This window comes from Oratosquilla oratoria, chromosome 37 (genome assembly GCF_046742065.1).
Source record: "Oratosquilla oratoria isolate Oo_2021 chromosome 37, ASM4674206v1, whole genome shotgun sequence".
NCBI classification, from domain to species: domain Eukaryota; kingdom Metazoa; phylum Arthropoda; class Malacostraca; order Stomatopoda; family Squillidae; genus Oratosquilla; species Oratosquilla oratoria.
The window spans coordinates 28,860,722-28,878,221 of NC_134813.1; the positions used below are offsets into that span (position 1 = coordinate 28,860,722).

Consider the following 17,500-nt stretch of genomic DNA (forward strand, 5'->3'; position numbering starts at 1 on the left):
TCTGCTGGGGTTATCCCTCTTCCTCCTGCTTTGTTTATCTTCTTTTACCTTCCATTCCATGGAAGAGATAGGTAGTATGTTTGTGAGAAGAAAGATGTATGTGTTGGCTTTGAGTGAAACTAAGCTGAAAGGGAAGGGCGATCGTAAGTTTGGGAGTGTAAGTGGGAGGTTATCAGGAGTGAAGAGAGGGCGAGGGAGGGAAGGGGTGGCTATACTAGTAAGTGAAGAGATAGGTAAACGTGTAGTGGAGTGGAAGGAGGTTTCTTCGAGGATAATGTGGATGAAGGTGAAACTGGGAAAGGAGTTGTGGGTTTTTGTAAGTGCATATGGGCCTGGCAGTGAGAAGAGTGAGGAAGAAAGGGAGGCCTTTTGAATAGATTTAAATGAGTGCATAGAGGGTTTAGGTAGAAGTGTAAATGTAATAGTACTGGGAGACCTTAATGCTATGGTAAGAAAGGAGCCAATTGGAGTGGTTGGGAAATGTGGAGTTCCAGGAAAAAATCGTAGTGTAGAGTTGATGGTGGAGATGTGTCTAGAAAGAGAGTTGATGATAGAAAATACAGTGTTTCGGAAGAAAGTCAAGCATAAGTACACATGGGAGAGGGTGGTGGAGGGAAGGGTGGTAGATAGAGCTTTAATGGACTATGTATTGGTAAATAGGATCATGTTAGGAAGAGTTTAGGATGTACATGTGCTAAGGGGAGAGGTTGGGGAATATCGGATCATTTTCTGGTGGAAGGTAAGTTGAGAGTGGAGGACAGATGGAGAAAGAGGAAAGGGACAAAAGGTAGGGAAGTGCTTGGAGTGAACTCTTTAAACGAAGAGGAAAAGAAGAAGGAGTACAAGAAGAAGCTGAAGGAGGAGTTGGAGGGAGTGAAGGATAGAGTAGAGGTAGGCGTGGAGGAGGAATGTGGATGGTTCAAGGAGGGAGTCACAAAGTGTGCAAAGATGGTGTGTGGAACAAGAAGGAAGGATAGTGAATGGTGGGATGAGGAAATGAAGAAGGTTGTAGAAGAGAAGAAGCGAGCTTACACAGATTGGTTACAAAATAGGACGAGGGAGTCATATGAGACGTACAAAGAAAAGAAAAGAGAAGTAAAGAAAAAGGTAAAGGAGGCAAAGAGGAGAACAGATGTGAAATGGGGTAAGAGTATGACATAAAATTTTGAAAGTAATAAAAAGGTGTTTTGAAAGGAAATTCAGAGAGGAGGAGGAGGCGAATCAAATTGAGAAGAAAAGGTAAAATGTGCAGATGGAGAGATGATAATGGAGGAGAAGGCAGTAAGGGGAAGATGGGCAGAATATTTTAGGGAGTTGCTTAATGTGAAGGAGGATAGGGAGGGAAAGATAGCTGCAGTGGGAAATGCTAAGAAAATGAGTGATGAGTGAGGAAAATGGAGGAGAAATAAGGAAGGATGAAGTGAAGGCAGCAGTTAAGATGATGAAAGCAGGTAAGGCACCTGGTCTGGATGGATGCCATGCAGAATGTCTTAAAAAAGGAGGTATAGTGATGGTGGACTGGTTGGTGAGGTTATTTAATGTTTGCTGGAGAGAAGGTATAGTGCCGGAGGACTGGAGGAGTGCTTGTATAGTTCCACTTTACAAGGGAAAGGGGGACAAGTGTGAATGTAGTAGTTTCAGAGGGATTAGCTCGTTAAGTGTAGTTGGGAAGGCTTATGGGAGGATCTTGATTGAGAGGATTAGGAGAGGAAGAGAGGGAGTAATTGGTGAGGAGCAGTGTGGGTTTAGGACAGGTAGAGGTTGTATAGATCAGATTTTTGTGGTAAGACAGATATATGAGAAAGCTATAGGAAAGGGGAAGGATGTTTTTTGGGCCTTTATGGATCTGGAAAAGGCTTACGACAGGGTAGACAGAAAGGCACTGTGGGAGGTTATGCAGATATATGGGATAGGAGTAAAGCTTATGGGAGCTGTCAAGAGTTTTTATGAGAGTAGTAGAGCTTGTGCCAGGATTAGAAATGGAGAGAGTGAGTGGTTTGAGGTAAAGGTGGGACTTCGTCAAGGATGCGTTATGTCACCCTGGCTGTTGAACTTATACATGGATGGGGTAGTGCGAGAGGTAAATGCAAGGGTGCTGGGCAAGGGATTGGAGATGGTTAAAGAAAATGGAGAAAAGTGGGAGGTGAGCCAGCTGTTGTTTGCGGACGACACTGCACTTGTGGCAGGATCGGAGGAGGGATTGAGGAAGTTGGTGACAGAGTTTGGGAGAGTGTGTGATAGAAGAAAGCTGAAGATAAATGTGGGTAAAAATAAGGTGATGAGATGTACAAGGGGTGAAAGTGGCAGTAGACTGGAAGTGAGCATTAAGGGAGAGCAACTGGAGGAAGTGGATAGTTTTAGATATTTGGGTGCAAATGTGGCAGGAAAAGTTGAAGTGAAGGTGGAGGTAGAATGTAGATTGAGAGAAGCGAGTAAATGCCTTGGTGGATTAAAAAGTATAATGAGGAATAGACATTAGGGAATGGATGCTAAGAGGAGACTATATGAAGGAGTGATTGTGCCAACAGCACTGTATGGAGCAGAAACATGGAAGATAAGAGAGGAAGAGAGAAGGAGCTTGAATGTGTTCGAGATGAAGTGTCTGAGAAGTATGATGGGGGTTACTAGGCTAGATAGAGTGAGAAATGAGGAGGTGAGGAGGAGAACAGGGATGGAAAGGGAGCTGGGAGATAGGGTTGATGAAAGAGTATTGGGATGGTTTGGACACATGGAAAGAATGAGTGAAGAAAGACTAGTAAAGGAGGTATGGAGGGCAGATGTGGAGGGAGTGAACATGAGGGGACGTCCTAGGATGAGATGGATGGATGGGGTGAAGGGGGCTTTGGGGAAGAGGGGAATGTCTGTTGAGGAAGGACGGGAGAGGACAGAAGACAGGGGTGAATGGAGAATGGTTGTATATGGAAAATGTTGTGATGCATGAGGTGGAATGGACGGGGGGTCTGGGGGGGGAGGTAGTGTGTGTGAGCAAAATTTTTGACGCAGCCCGAAGGAATTTCTCCCCGTCCTCTCCTTTAAATGGGGGGACGGAGAGGGAGGTCGCCGATTTAATGAAGCGGCCTTGCTGTGGATGTGGTGGGAATTATTTTATGCCTTTTCCTTTTTGGCTACCTCCCTGGTAAGGGGGAAAAAGCTTTGGTATATGTATGTACCTTACATTCCATATATTTTCAGGAACTTTTTTCTTTTTATCTGATATTGACACTAAGAGGTTTATAATTCAGATGAACTGCTCCATACTGCTCTTAGGCCTCTAAGTACCTTTGTATAGGTTCATTTCCTGTTTATCTATCTTTTCTTATCCAAAGTAGGGAGATGAAAAATATCTCTACTTATCAACTTTTTTTCTGAGAAGCAATATTATTGTAGCAGTGAAGAGCGATATGAATATGGATAATGTGATATGAGGAAAAAGTAGGGCTGAGGTGATAAACATGACACTATTAACCAGGGGGAAAAAAATAAGAGACCACAATAGTATATTTTTCGTAAGACAAAGACATGGGATGAGGTGTTTTATAAAGAATTGTCAGACATGACTGACTGCATGAAAATATTTCAAGGTGGGAAGAGTGGGGAGGAAGTGGAAATGAGGGTTCATAGATTCGATGTTGGTATACCAATGGGCGTTGTAATAACCTAATTGGGCAAAGGAGATTTAAATGAAACTACAGAATGCAAATTTGTGTTTTCTACTTTCCAAATTACTTAGAGAAATGAATCACTGAAACTTCTTGTCCCCATATAAAAAGTGATCATGAATTAATCAAATTTAGATCTATAGAGAAAATACAAGACCAAGAAATCAGTTATGTAGAAAAGGCAGATTCACACTCGGGAAAGCAATTTTTGCAGGAATGAGGAAATTCTTTGGAAATAGAATTGATTACAGAAAAGTTAGGGAAACAAGAGGAAATGCGAAAAGAAATTGGAAACCTATCTGAACTTCAATATCTTGTGTGTAGAAAAATGTGTTCTGATGTTAACATCTGCACGAGTCCCAGTCCATAATTGTAATGCAACACCACAGACGACAATTGCCCCTCACCGAGCCAATAAGCATTTGCAAAGCTAAACTGCAACAATAAAGTAATTCCAATATCCCGGCACTAACATGATGCAGGTATGACATAGTACACGTGTTGATGGAGTCCAGCGCTATCGACGCCACAGATAGTGAACGGTTATCTCCAGTGGCAGTTAATCTCATCGCAAGACAGAGTTTTTACACAATCGCGTGTCACTATGCCTAGTCTGACCTTCAAGCGTGTCTATCTCCGTCTCCTTCGGCCACATCGTGTTATCATAGGGAACAAAGGTGAAGTGACCATCGACTATATATACAACAGCAGTAGGAGGAGGAGGAGAGCCACGAGACGAGTTTTCGCGCCCTTTTGGAAGGGCTGACTTGAACTGTGTTAGAATATGAACCAAATGGACACCTTGCGATAAGACTACAGATGCCACACTGTCTAGCTACAAAGCATTCTCTCTTTCATCTTCATGGATTCAGTCAATACAAATACAACTTTCGCTCTTGTAGAGAAATCACATATACACTAATGAACTACTTTACTAATTCGGTCCCTCAACTGTGTGTGCTAGCTAGATTTCCTGCTTTGGAAAACAGTTTGCGATAAATGTACCAAATGTCATTTTCAGCCACGGAGATTTTGTCTTACGGTGAGGTTTCACAACCTTTGTTCTTTTCTGATCTCCTTCGTACTTTAGTAATGCGAGCAAAATGTTTGCTCTACTATGCCTTACTATGAGCTTCTTCGGTGCTCAACTTGACATGGTCCATTCTTAGTAATTGCTCTTATCTGCCTTTTTTCGGGGAGCTCAACCTTTCAGTATTTTTCCTTGATACCTCACTTTTTCCAATTTCTCCTGAGCCTTCTTCAGTATATTTTAGATTCTCATTTTCAGAAGTTCCACCTGTCTGTACATTTTTCTTTTGCATTATATTGTACCTATTACAGAGGCTCAAAATATGTGATGAATATAACTTGTCAGGACAGATTTTTTTTGTCAGAGAGGAAATTCCTCTCCTCCAGATGAGCATTTCATTTCAGTGCAGGGTACAATGGTATAATTTGTTTTTTAAGGGTCCTGCCTTCTTCTGACTCACAGAACAAAGCTTGTCTTACTGTGAGGAGAGAATTAATTCCTATTTCCTAAACTTGACAGGTTTAACACGATGGATTTCCCTGCTCTGCTCCTACTAACGTCTCTTATGACGAGTTGGGCACATGGTGAACAACAGTGCCAGGATGCGGTCGCCGCTGCTTTACAACAGGTTGTTTGTGGACGATCTAAACATGTGTTGGTCATCAGAGAAAGCTACTTTTCAATCTAGAGGTAATTTTTCATGTCTATATTTGTTTGCACACACACACGAGCGCAAGCGCACACGCACACACACACGCACACACACACACACACACACACACACACACACACACACACACACACACACACACACACACACACACACACACACACACACACACACACACACACACACACACACACTTTCAACGAACGGACGGCTTGAAGAACGTTCTGAAGAAAAGTGCAGATTGTGGATCCCAACGCAAAGAGAAGTGCCTTTTTGTATTTACAGGGTGGGGGGAAATTGCTCGTGGGGTAGTGGGAAAGTAAGGAAAGAGGAGAAGGGGAGGGATTGCTGGGGAAATGGAAGGTAATGAGGAAGTAGAGGACTTGGTCCTAACAGACCGCCGAAAAGTAAACAAGCGACCGCAAGACGAGCTGGAGGACGACGGAATGTCTAATAAGAATGTAAAGATTAGAAGTATAGATAGGAACAATACAGTAGAAAGTGATGAGAATATTTTCAAGGGTTTTCAAGGGAGTGGGGGGGACACAAACCCCCCCCGACTGACAAGACTAGAGAAGAAGGTTGATAATGTGATCGAGGACTTGGAGAGTAGGTTAGGTCATATGAACACCATTTTACAAAGGGTTGAAAGATTGGAAGAACTAGAAAAGGCGAATAAAAACTTAACTGATGAAATAGAAGACCTAAAAAGACAGTTAAGAGATGTAAAGGTGGAGAATGAGGAATTGAAGAAGAATAGTAAAGAAAACAGAGAAACGATAGCTAAAGAAAGTAAAAATTGGAAGAAAGCCCAAGAAGGAAATAAGGTTTCATTCACTGACATAGTCAAACAGCAATTGAAAGAACATACTGAAGACTCAGTTATTAAAGTGATGAGACAAAAGGAGAATATAGTAAGAGATTTAGCAGACAAGAAGAAATGTATAATTATATTAGGAATGGAAGAGAAACACAACACAGATAGAACCACAAGAATCAAAGAGGAAAATGAAAAAGTAAGCCAATTACTAGAATCAGTTCAGGAAGATGAACCAGAAATTATGAAACAAATCGAAGAGAAATTTAGACTCGGAAAGTATAGCACAGACAAGACCAGACCAATTAAGATTAAATTCAAGTCACAAACAACGGCAGAGAATATCTTATCCAAAACAGGGAAACTAGCAACAAGTGAACAATACAAAAAGATATGGATAAAAAGAGAAATGAATAAAGAGGAAAGAGAGGAAGAAAAGCAGAAAAGACTGGAAGCTAAGGCAAAAAACGAGAACAGAACGGAGTCAGAGAAAGAGAGATTCTATTGGAGAGTAGTGAACATGAAACTAAGGAAGTTCGACATACAAAAGAAAAACATAAGGGAAACAGAGAACACAATGGAAGTGGCAGAAAACTAAGAGTGTCTTACACAAATATAGATGGATTAATAACAGGATTGAATGAGCTGAATGATTATTTGAAAGAAAAAGAACCGGACATAATGGGAATTGTAGAAACAAAATTAAAAGGCCCACTACCACCCAACAGTGTAGGACATGATGCATACAATTATTGGATTAGAAACAGAGAGAAAAAGCAAGGGGGTGGAGTTATGTTCCTGACTAAGAAGGATATAAACGTGAAAGGTGTCATATATGGAAAGAATACAGTAGAGATGATTATGATAGAAGTGGAAGACAGAGATAAGAAGAGCAGAAAATTTGTGATCAATTATGTGCCTCCAAAAAACAGCCTCATGGGAGGAGAGTGAACATAAAAGTATGTTAGAGGACACAAAGATAACATTAAATAAAATAATGGAAGATGGAGGAAGAATAGTTATGATGGGCGACTTTAATTGCAAAGAAATCTGCTGGGAAGAAATGACAGTAAAGGGTGGAGATGACTCATGGGGAAATGCTCTACTTGAGATGATTATTGACCACACAATGACACAATGGATACAGGAGAACACTAGGTATAGAAATGAAGAAGAACCATCGAGGCTAGACTTAATAATTACATCTGAACCTAGAATAGTGGACAAGATTGAATATAAAACACCAATAGGTAAAAGTGACCACATATTGATTGAACTGGAACTTAATGAAGAAAAATATATGAAAAGAAATGAACAATATAGAAAAGGAAGAATGATGTATGAAAAAACAAACTTTGATGAAATAAGAGAATTCTTTCAACAAGAAAACTGGGAAGAAATATACAAAGAAGAAACATCAGTGGAAAAGAAATGGAATATTTTGACAAAAATTTACAAAAAAGGAGTGGAAAAGTATGTCCCAAGACAAAAACAAGAAAATGAATATTTAAAATTCTGTTACAACAAAAGTTGTAGGGAGTTAAAAGACAAAAGAGACAAAGCCTGGACCAGATGGAAAAAAGACAGAAAACCTGAAAAATGGAAAATATATACCAGTTATAGAAATGAATATGTACAAACGTGCAGAGAGGAAAAGAGAAAATATGAAAAAGACGTCATAGAAAAATGTAAAGATCAACCAAAACTATTCTACAGATTTGTAAACAATAAACTGAAAAACAAACAGGACTTGGAGAAATTAAGACAAGGGGGAGTTGAATACACTGAGGAAATGGAAATGGCGGAAATTATGAACAAACATTTTAAATCAGTGTTTACAAGGGAGAACATACAACCTGAAGAGACTGAATGGAAAGAGAAAGTCCCCCATATAGAAAAAATAGAAGTATCAATGAATGAAATATTGATACAATTGAGTAATCTTGATGTCAGAAAATCACATGGACCAGATGAAATAGCAAAACTGGATTCTGAAAGAATGCAGGAATGAACTGGCAGACAAAATACATAGCATAATAAGCAGTTCCTTGAAAGAAGGAAAAGTTCCAGAAGATTGGAAAAAAGCAAATATAGTACCTATATATAAAGGAGGAAATAAAGAAGAACCTACCAACTATAGACCAGTCTCTCTAACAAGTACAATAGCAAAAATTTGTGAAAGAATTATCAAAAATAGATGGGTAAAATACTTGGAAAAAAACAACGTACTAAATCCAAGGCAATTTGGATTCAGACAAGGACGATCATGCGTCACCAATTTAATATGTTTCTATTCAAGGCTAATAGATATAATACAAGAAAGAGATGGATGGGCTGATTGTGCATTTCTAGACCTAAAAAAAGCTTTTGACAAAGTACCACATAAGAAGTTGCTTAAGAAACTAGAATCTGAAGGAGGAATACAAGGTAAATTACTAAATTGGATGGAAGACTTTTTGCAAGAAAGAAAAATGAGAGTAGTGATAAGAAACCAGCACTCAAAATGGAATGAAGTAATAAGCGGTGTCCCGCAGGGAACAGTTCTGGCCCCAATAATGTTTGCTATATATATTAATGATATGGATGAAGGAATTGAAAGCTATATGAGCTTCTTTGCAGACGATGCAAAACTACTGAAAAGAGTGAAAACTGAAGAAGATTGTGAATCACTACAGAGAGATCTAAATAAAGTACAGGAATGGAGTAAGAAGTTGGAGATGGAGTTCAATACAAAAAAGTGTAGTATAATGGAATTTGGAAAAAGCAAAAACAGAATAACAGGATCATATAATTTGGGAGAAGAGGGAATAAAAAAAGTAGAAAATGAGAAGGACCTGGGAGTCATTGTTATGAATAATATGTCACCTGAGAAACATATAAATAAGATTTTTGGAGAAACTTATAATTTAATAAGAACAATCAAAGTGGCATTTACATACCTGGATGAAGAAATGGTGAGGAAAATCCTAATCACTCTGATAAGACCAAGATTAGAATATGCAGCAACAATATGGTCACCAAGTACAAAAAAATGTATAAAAAAAACTTGAAAGAATACAAAGAGCAATTACAAAACTGGCACCAACACTCTCAAAACTATCATATGAAGAGAGACTACAAAAACTTGAACTACAGACACTAGAGCAAAGAAGAGAGAGAGGAGATTTGATAGCTATTTACAGAATCATGAAAGTCATAGAAATTACTGATAGAGAGAATCTGATAAAATGGGATGACAGAAATACAAGAGGACACGGAAAGAAAATAAAAAAAGACAGCTATAGAAGAGATTTGAAAAAGAACAGCTTTCCTCACAGAGTAATAGACAGTTGGAACAAGTTAGATGAGAAAGTGGTGTGTGCAAAAACAATACATGAATTTAAAAATTGTTTAGATAAAATGAGAAATGAAGACGGGACCTCACGAGCATAGCTCCCCTTCCCGTAAAATACAACTAGGTAAATACAACTAGGTAAATACACACACGCATACATACATACATATATATATATATATATATATATATATATCCAGACTTTACAAAAGCTGTTGATACTGTCCCCTACGAAAGACTACTTTTTAAATTAGCTTCACATGGAATAAATGGTAACCTATTAAGTTGGACTAGTAATTGGTTGAACGATCGAAAAGAGAGTTGTTCTAAATGGCAAAACTTCTAGATGGATAAATGTTCCGTTCTTGGGCTACTTCTATTCATAGTATATATAAATGGTATAGACCACGGACTGGAATCTATTGTTTCCAAATTTGCTGATGATACAAAACTGTGCGGAATAGCAAATGATCAATCAGATATTTAAGAAAATTCAGATAAACTACAGCAGTGGTCTGAAAAGTGGCTAAGGAACTTTAACACAAATAAATGCAAGGTTATGCACATAGGCAAAAATAACAGTAAGTACGATTACAAGTTATTTGGAAATTCGTTGGCAAAAGTGGGTAGTGAAAAGGATCTCGGCGTAATTATCAGTAACGATCTCAAATCATCTAAGCAGTGTATCTCAGCCTCTGAGAAAGCAAATAAGGTTCTAGGACTGATTACGCGATGTTTTGACTTCAAACGTTTATCTCTCATTAACATGTTATACAAATCGTTAATTCGTTCACATTTGGAATATACTGTTTCCATATGGTCACCGAATCTCATTAAAGACATTGATAGATTGGAAAAAGTACAACGGTGAGCCACAAAACTGATTCCAAATATGAAAAATAAATCATACGAAAATCAACTAAAACATATCAATCTGTTTTTCCCAAACATCAAAAGTGACAACATTTACACACTGAATGAGAATCCGACAAGAAATAATGGTCTCAAACTATCAGTAAATATATTTAAATTGGAAGAAAGTAGAAACAACTTTGCCAACCGTGTAGTTAATGAATGGAATAAACTTCCTACAGAGGCAGTGCAATGCAGTTCAGTTCTTAGCTTTAAGATTCGTTTAAATAAACACCTAAGCAAGATGCTGTAATGCTGACTGCCATTTATTTCATATTATATATCTATTTGTTTGTTATTATTTGTGTTTACTGTTATTTCCTTGATTATCATTTATTATTATTTATCTGTCAATTTACTATTATTTACTATTTATCAGCTTGATTATTATTCAACTTTACCTCTTTATGTATTTACTTATTTTATTTATCATTGTTTATAATATTATAATTTTATTTATTTATTTATTTACTTATTTACCTATTCATTCATTTTATATATATATATATATATATATATATATATATATATATATATATATATATATATATATATATATTGCATCCAAACTAGTTATGGACCAAAAGGTCTCCTTATTCTTCTTTGTAATCCTCAAAATCCAACTCATTAGGTGGGCCACCTACGAAATCTACAGTGATCAACAAAGGTGACTATAGTAAGTCATCGCAGAGCGTGTCATGTTACTACTGCAGGAAAGTAGGCCACCTGGCGAGGGATTGTTGGAAGAGAAGAACCGAGATAGAAAGTGTTAGGCCTATGGTGGCTATAGGTAGATAGGACACCCATACAGAGGGTGAGGTCCAGGGAGAGGGAGAAAAGGAGGCCGCCAAAGTAGTAGCCCTCATGAGAACCGCTGTCACAGACGGCAAAGGAAAGGATGAGGTGAAACCACACTTGAAAGGATATAAACCGTTCCTTTTCCAAGGAACGGTCTCCTCAAAGGGAGATAAGAGAAAAAGGGTGACAATCCTGAGAGACTCGGGAACACTCCAATCAGTTAAGCTTGATAGCTTAATAGTAGGAGGGAGTGTGATTATAGGCTCCCTAGGAGGCCTAGCTATGGTACCTTTGGTAGAGGTAGATACACAATCGCCTCTATATCAAGGACAGGCAATGGTGGGATTAGTAGATCAGTCGCCAGTAGAAGGTGTTGAAGTCATTATGGGAAGTCATTATGGGAAGATGTGACCCACACCCATAGTGTCAGATACACCCATTGTTTGGGAAGAAACTGAACAATTTGAAAAAGAGCATCCAGGATTACTGCCGATTTGCGCGGTCACAAGAGCCATAGCTGAATAGAGAGAAGGGTCTAAGGACCAAGTAAGGCCAATAAAGGTCTCGAAAGGGGGAAGGCTGTGGAAAACCTAAATGTGAGGGAAAATCCTTAGCGAAAGCACCCAGGTCGAGACAGAGGCTGATTTGAGGTCCCTGTTCCGAGAGGAACGAGAAAGTGAGTCGGAAGTGTATGACTTGACTCGTTTGTTCATGGGAGAGAAGGAGGTGGAAGCAAGAAGTCTATGTGACTTACAAAGAGTTGACCCTGACTTAAGGGATTTGAATGATTTGTATGAGTGGAGAGTGTTAGTGAGTTGTTGGAGGAATACTGCTTAGAGTCGGGAGTACTATTCCGCAGGTGGTTGGATAATATTTTTCCCACTGATGATGTAGTATGGTCTGAATGACGGCATAAAAATGTTGCCGGTTTTATATCGTCGACCACCGATGATATAAAACCGTACGTGAAAGGGATTCGGTCCGGTCCTTACCCCTCCCACGAGTGCGATTAACCGTATGGTGAAATGGGGGCTATATGGAGGAGCAGTTAGCGCCCTCCCCAATCTCGGGAACCAGATAGGTTCTGAGTTCGTACGGTTTTATATCGTCGGTGGTCGAGTGGTCTAAGGCGGGTGCTATGGAGCCTCTCTTGGGTCCAGAAGCAGCGGGTTCAAATTCTCTGCGCGACGGTCATGGAGATTGTCTGATTGATGTCGCTGTTTACTAGCGAATATCTCATATAGATACGATTGTGAGAAGCATGAAAGGGATTAATTCTGGTCCTTACCCCTCCCACGAGTACGATTAACCGTATGGTGAAATGGAGGTTATACGGGGGAGCAGTTAGCGCCCTCCCCAATCTTGGGAACCAGATAGGTTCTGAGTTCGTACGGTTTTATATCGTCGGTGGTCGAGTGGTCTAAGGCGGGTGCTATGGAAGCCTCTCTTGGGTCCAGAAGCAGCGGGATTGAATCCTCTGCGCGACGGTCATGGAGATTGTCTGATTGATGTCGCTGTTTACTAGCGAATTTCTCATAAAGTTACGATGGCGACAAGCGTGAAAGGAATTCGTTCCGGTCCTTACCCCTCCTACGAGTGCGATTGGCCGTATGGTGAAATGGAGGCTATATGGAGGAGCAGTTAGCGCCCTCCCCAATCTCGGGAACCAGATAGGTTCTGAGTTCGTACGGTTTTATATCGTCGGTGGTCGAGTGGTCTAAGGCGGGTGTTATGGAGCTTCTCTTGGGTCCAGAAGCAGCGGGTTCGAATCTTCTGCGCGACGGTTATGGAGATTGTCTGATTGATGTCGCTGTTTACTAGAGAATTTCTCATGAATATATATATATATATATATATATATATATATATATATATATATATATGTATATATATATATATACATATATACATATATACACATACATATACCAAGGCTTTTTCCCTCTTACACGGGGAGTAGCCAAAAAGAAATAGGCATAGAAATCACTCCCACTCATTTCATTTCCCATATATTCCACTCCCCTCCACCCTCCTCCCTCCCTCCTATCTTGGCACCTCCTGGATGACGGGTCATCCCTGCATCCTGTCCACTGCCCTGGGTCAGAAGCAGTGTCAAAAGACACAGCACATCCACAGCAAGGCCGCTTCATAAATTCGGCGACCCCCCCCTCTCCGTCCCCTCATGCAGGAAAGGAGAAGACGGGGAGAAATTCCTTCGGGCAGCGTCAAAATTTTTCTCATACATACTTCCTCACCCCCCATCCCCCACCCACTCGCCCTCATGCATCACAGCCTCATCTATACACAACCCTTCTCCATTCACCCCTAACTTCTGTCCTCTCCCGTCCTTCCTTTACAGACATTCCTCTCTTTTGTAAAGCCCCTTTTACCCCATCCTTCCACCTCCGCCTTCCACACTTCTTTTACTAATCTTTTTCACTCATTCTTTCCATGTGTCCAAACCATCCCAATACTCTTTCATCAACCCTATCTCCCAGCTCCTTTTCCACCCCTGTTCTCCTCCTCACCCCCGCATTTCTCACTCTATCTAGCCTAGTAACCCCTATCATATTTCTCAGACATTTTATCTCAAACACATTCAAACTCCTTCTCTCTTCCTCTCTCATGCTCCATGTTTCCGCCCCGTACATTGCTGTTGGCACAATCACTCCTTCATATAACATCCTCTTAGCATCCATTTCCAGATGTCTATTTTTCATTACACTTTTTAATCCACCAAGGCATTTACTCGCTTCTCTCAATCTACATTCTACCTCCATCCTCATTCCTCCCTTTCCTGTCACATTCGCACCCAAGTATCTAAAACTATCCACCTCCTCCAGTTTCTCGCCCTTAATGCTCACTTCCAGCCTACTGTCACTCTCTCCCCTTGTACATCTCATCACCTTACTTTTGCCCACATTTATCTTAAGCTTCCTTCTTTCACACACCTTCTCAAACTCTGTCACTAACGTCCTCAATCCCTCCTCTGATCCTGCTACAAGCGCAGTGTCGTCGGCAAACAACAGCTGGCTCACCTCCCACTTTTCTCCATTTTCTTTAATCATCTCCAACCCCTGACCCACTACCCTTGCATTCACCTCTCGCACCAACCCATCCATGTAAAGATTCAACAGCCAGGGCGACATAACACATCCCTGACGAAGTCCCACCTTTACCTCAAACCACTCACTCTCTCCATTTCTAATCCTAACGCAAGCTCTACTACTCTCATAAAAACTCTTGATTGCTCTGAACAGCTTTCCTCCTATCCCATATATCTGCAGTACCTCCCACAGTGCCTTCCAGTCTACCCTGTCGTAAGCCTTTTCCAGATCCACAAAAGCCCAAAAAACATCCTTACCTTTTCCTATAGCTTTCTCACATATCTGTCTTACCACAAAAATCTGATCTACACATCCCCTACCTTTCCTAAAGCCACACTGCTCCTCACCAATTACTCCCTCTGTTCCTCTCCTAATCCTCTCATTCAAGACCCTCCCATAAGCCTTCCCAACTAGACTCTACAAGCTGATCCCTCTGTAACTACTACACTCACACTTGTCCCCCTTTCCTTTGTGAAGTGGAACTATACAGGCACTCCTCCAGTCTTCTGGCACTCTACCCTCACTTAAACAAACATTAAATAACCTCACCAGCCAGTCCACCATAACTGTACCTCCTTTCTTCAGACATTCTGCATGGCATCCATCCAACCCAGGTGCCTTACCTGCTCTCATCATCTTAACAGCTGCTCTCCATCTGCACCTTTTACCTATTCTTCTCTACTTGATTTGCCTCCTCTTCCTCTTTTAACTTCCTTCCAAAACATCTTTTTATTACTTTCAAAATTTTCTGTCATACTCTTTCCCCATTTCACATCTGCTCTCCTCTTTGCTTCCTTTATCTTATGCTTAACTTCCTGTTTACTTTGTACCTCTCATACGATTCCCACGTCCTAATTTGTAGCCAATCTATGAATGCCTTCTTCTTCTCTTCTACACCCTTCCTTGCTTCCTCATCCCACCACTCACTATCCTTCTTTCTATTTCCTCCCGCCCTCCTTGTTCCACACACCATCTTTGCACATCTTATGACTCCCTCCTTGAACCATCCCCATTCTTCCTCCACTCCTAGTTCTACTCTACCCTTTACTCTCTCCCACTCCTCTCTCAACTTCTTCTTATACTCATTCTCCTTTTTTTTCTTTTAAGCAGTTCACTCTAGGTACCTCCCTACCTTCTGCCCTTTTCCTCTTTCTTCACCTATTCTCCACTCTCAATTTACCTTCCACCGGGAAATGATCTGATATTCCCCCACTCCCCTTAGAACATGTACATCCTTAACTCTTCCTACCATACTCCTAGTCACCACTATATAGTCCGTTAACGCTCTATCTGCCACCCTTCCATCCACCACCCTCTCCCATGTGTATTTATGCTTGACTTTCTTCTTAAACACTGTATTTGCTATCATCAACTCTCTTTCAAGACACATCTCCACCATCAACTCTCCACTACGATTTTTCCAATCACTCCGTCAATTGGTTCATTTCCTACCCTAGCATTTAGGTCTCCCAATACAACTGCATTGACATTTCTCCCTAATCCCTCTATGCACTCATTGATATCTACCCAGAATGTCTCCCTTTCCTCTACGTTCTTCTCACTAACAGGCCCATACGCACTTACAAAAACCCACATCTTCCTTCCCAGCTTCACCTTCATCCACATTTACCTTGATGACACCTCCTTCCACTCCACTACCCAATTACTTATCTCTTCACTAACTAGTATAGCCACCCCTTCTTTCCCTCGTCCCCTCTTCACTCCTGAGTACCTCCCAGCTACACTCCCAAACTCACAGTTGCCATTTCCTTTCATTTTAGTTTCACTCAAAACCAGTACATCCATCTTTCTCCTCACAAGCATACTGCCTATCTCTTCCCTTTTACTCTCATCTGTACCACATCCATAAAAAACAGATAATTGCCAAATGTCTCTGCTTTGGTATGTTTCTTGAGATATTTATTGCAGAATCTTGTGATTTAATGTACTTTTATTGGCTTTATTTTCGTAACAGGAGAAAGAAAATATATAATTACTACGTAAATAAGAATGCAGTGTTTTCCAATTTGAACCCCTCCGTCTAGTAGATTCTAATTTAGTTGCCTTTTATTTGAAAATATGTACATATCTTTTATTGTTGTCAAATATGATTACACGGTATTATGTTTAGGGAAAAAATCCAAGGCTTCAATGACTCTCTTATTTTTTATTTAAATTTTCATCAACAATAGTATCAAACACAAAGACTCCGACCAGCGTTAGCCTCAAGTTTTGAAAAATAAATACATAGTAACAATTTCCCTTATCTTACAAGTCTTAAATAAGAGTTAGTACTGGCTTTGTCGACTAGTCTGTTTATATTGTGAGGTCTGTAATTTTCTTGAGCAGAAAAACCACTCAGAGATGAAAAGTATTTCACGTGTGCTGTGGTTGCGCATTTAGTGTTTAAATGCTTGCGCTTAAAACTTTATTTCATCTGTCAATAGTGTCTCATTTCGTGTCCTTATAAGTTATAGGTCATAGTCTAAATATGGAGCGGAATATGTATTCGTTCGGACATCCGAACCAGATCCAAGATGTATCATAGCCATAGGAATAGAGCTCTCCTCACTGTTCATCATCAACTGGGAGCACGTTCCATGGGGCGGGACACTTCACCTACACAACGTCGATGGATGCTATTCCCCACGGCTTGCCTTTGACGTTGCATACATGCATTTCTAGTCGTGATAGGTCAGGCTTTAGTGTCCGTAAAAATACTCAGTTGTTTGTCATTGCGTCATGGACTCCGATACAAATCGTACGTCCCTGTCGGTTAAAAGTGTTCGAAAATGCAAATGAGGTGTCATTTTCATGTTTATTCCTAATGTTCATCTGCTATTTGTCAAGGTTTTGTGTAGTAAATTTTCGTTGATTTATACAGTTCCTAACGAAAACGTCTCTAAGAAATTTTGTGATTTTTTTTATGGTAAATATGTTTGGGGTAAAGTATGGAATATAGATTTCTAGTGGATGTGGTACTTGTCGAAATTTCAGAGCACGTCTGTTGTCTGTCTTTGGTGTTGGGCTTAGTCTAGTAGGGTATTGATTCTGTCAAAATAAATTACTGTCAATCTTATCATAGTTGATTTATGGTAAAAATCTTTAGTCTGTGTTGCGGTGACCTATGGAAGCTGAGATAAATCTACCAAAAGGCCATCATCGAGAATGGT

At 40.1% G+C, this 17,500-nt stretch overlaps 1 protein-coding gene and 1 long non-coding RNA gene across 4 annotated transcripts in view; one reads left to right on the forward strand and one right to left on the reverse strand.

Annotated features, from left to right (window-relative positions):
* The first annotated feature begins 4,394 nt into the window (after positions 1 to 4,394).
* Positions 4,395 to 17,500, forward strand: part of LOC143019610 (uncharacterized) — a 14,850-nt gene continuing 1,744 nt past the window's right edge. For both annotated transcript variants that reach the window (XR_012965836.1, XR_012965837.1), the window contains exons 1-2: positions 4,395 to 4,701; positions 5,209 to 5,379. This is a non-coding gene — a long non-coding RNA (uncharacterized LOC143019610). The remainder of the gene's footprint in view (positions 4,702 to 5,208; positions 5,380 to 17,500) is intronic.
* The window catches only part of LOC143019609 (uncharacterized), a 24,053-nt gene continuing 23,038 nt past the window's right edge, over positions 16,486 to 17,500 (reverse strand). For both annotated transcript variants that reach the window (XM_076175408.1, XM_076175409.1), the window contains exon 5: positions 16,486 to 17,500. This exon is cut by the window's right edge and continues 833 nt beyond it. The gene's annotated coding sequence lies outside the window, so the exon portion shown is untranslated.